Below are 2,184 nucleotides of genomic sequence, written 5' to 3'. Positions count from 1 at the left end.
TCTAAAGTAGTCATCACACATTTCTTGCATTTATACTGAATAATAATGATGATTCTTGGAATAACAAAAATATCATGCTTTTGCATCTCTAGAACCATCTACATACTAGTATAGATATGTGTGACCTTAATCAGTTGTAACCAAACTAGTTCAAAAATGCTTTCTTTCTCAACAAAGTTCTCTTTCCCGAAATTCTCATTCTCCTTCATGGATACCTCTCTTTTCACCACCAAAAATATGAAAAACTTGAAGAATGAAAAATCTCATGTTCTCATAGCACTACTTCCAGGCCAAGGATAAATTAATCCATGTCTTCAATTTTCAAAACAATTAATCAATTTAGGCATTGAAGTCACTTTAACAACAAGCCTATCAGCTTTCAGTAAAATAAAAAAACTCCCAAATATTGGAGGATTAAGCTTTGCTCCTTTCTCTGATGGCTATGATGGCAAATTCCAATTAAGTTCAATTGATGAGTTTCACTTGTTCTATTCTTCTATAAAGTCTCACGGGTCAGAATTTATTTTCAATTTGATTCAATCAAATGCAAAAAAATGGTACCCCTATTTCACATGTCATATACACTACTATTATGGAATGGGTTGGTTTAGTGGCAAAAAAATTAATATCCCATCTACATTATTTTGGATCCAACCTGCCACAGTTTTTTATATTTATTATTATAGATTCACTGATTATTCTGATTATTTCAAGAACTATGATTGCCACCACTTAGTCCAATTGATTTTCCTTCTTTTGCGTATGATGACATGGAAAGTACCAATTGGGCAGTTGAGTCTATTAAAAATCAAATTGAAATGTTGAATAGTGAAGAAAATCCAAGAGTTCTTGTAAACACTTTTGATGCTTTGGAATTTGATGTTTTGAGAATTTTAAAGCATGTGACTATGTTTGGAATCGGGCCATCAATTCCTTCAGTTTTTCTTGAAGATAATGCCTTTTGAGCGGATATGATTGAGATTAGTTCAAAACATTATATGGATTGGTTGAACTTAAAGGATAAAGGATCAGTTATTTACATAGCTTTTGGTAGTTACTCCGAAATATCAAGTCAATTGATGGAGGAGATTGGTCAAGGATTGTTAAAATGTGGAAGACCATTTTTGTGGGTGATTAGAGAAGGGAAAGATGGAGATAAGATGGAGGATAAATTGAGTTGCAAAGACGAACCTGAAATGCAAGGGAAGATAGTAAGTTGCTGCTCGCAAGTGGAAGTTCTAAAACACCCTTCTGTTGGTTGTTTTCTGACTCCCTGTGGATGGAATTCGGCATTGGAGAGTATAGCATTTGGGGTACCTATCGTGGCATGTCCGCTCTGGAATGATCAAGTTTGTAATGCAAAATTCATTCAAGATATTTGGAAGAATGGTGTTAGACTTAATGTTAGTGAAGGTGGTGTTGTGGAAAGATATGAGTTCATTAGATGTATCGAGATCGCGATGGGAGGCAGCAAAGAAGGGAAAGAATTGAGATGAAATGCCAAGAAATGGAGTAATTTAGCTAAGGAAGCTGTGAAGGAAAATGGTACATCAAGTGTGAATCTCTAGGCTTTTGCTAATGAGAATTTACTTGGTCATAATGAGTACTAAATTATTCATAAATAAATGACTTGCATAAAATAACTTGTAATTAATTAAGTTTTTGTAAGAGCCTTTTCTCCGTTTCAGAAAAAATAATGAATCTTTTTGAAATTATTTAGAATGAAATATTTTTCTTAGTTTCTGTTTTTTGTACACACTCATATTTTTATTTTTTCTAATCCATAATAAAAAAAATAGTTCTCTATCATTAATCCAAAATGATAAGTGAAAATTAAGTAAGAACGTACTATATAACTTATTAAATTTACTTAACATTATAAATCTATAACTTAAAACCATTACAAATAATATAATCACATAACTTAAAGAATGTTTGTGAAGTCTCTGTATTATAGATCAGAATAAATTCTCACTCTTGTTAATTCAACAAAGCATATTAGCCAACTCAATTCGAATTGCACCATGATATTTATTTTTAAAATATGTGTATATTGTAAAAGTTTATGACCCATTTAGCCCTATTTTTTTAAAAAATATTTTTTTATTTTAAATGAAATGAAAATAAACGTTTGATAATAGAAATACAAATTGGAATAGTTTATTACCTATTTTCCTTTACATA

At 30.9% G+C, this 2,184-nt stretch overlaps 1 pseudogene; it reads left to right on the top strand.

The window, feature by feature from the left end:
• Positions 1-303: 303 nt before the first annotated feature.
• LOC125836857 (UDP-glycosyltransferase 75C1-like) lies at positions 304-1,610 on the top strand (annotated as a pseudogene).
• Positions 1,611-2,184: the final 574 nt, after the last annotated feature.

The sequence above is a fragment of the Solanum verrucosum genome, unplaced genomic scaffold, assembly GCF_900185275.1.
Source record: "Solanum verrucosum unplaced genomic scaffold, falcon-dt-bn FXZP01000141.1, whole genome shotgun sequence".
Classification (NCBI taxonomy): domain Eukaryota; kingdom Viridiplantae; phylum Streptophyta; class Magnoliopsida; order Solanales; family Solanaceae; genus Solanum; species Solanum verrucosum.
Note: the sequence above shows the minus strand (reverse complement) of the source record. Positions and strands in the feature narration are given on the sequence as shown.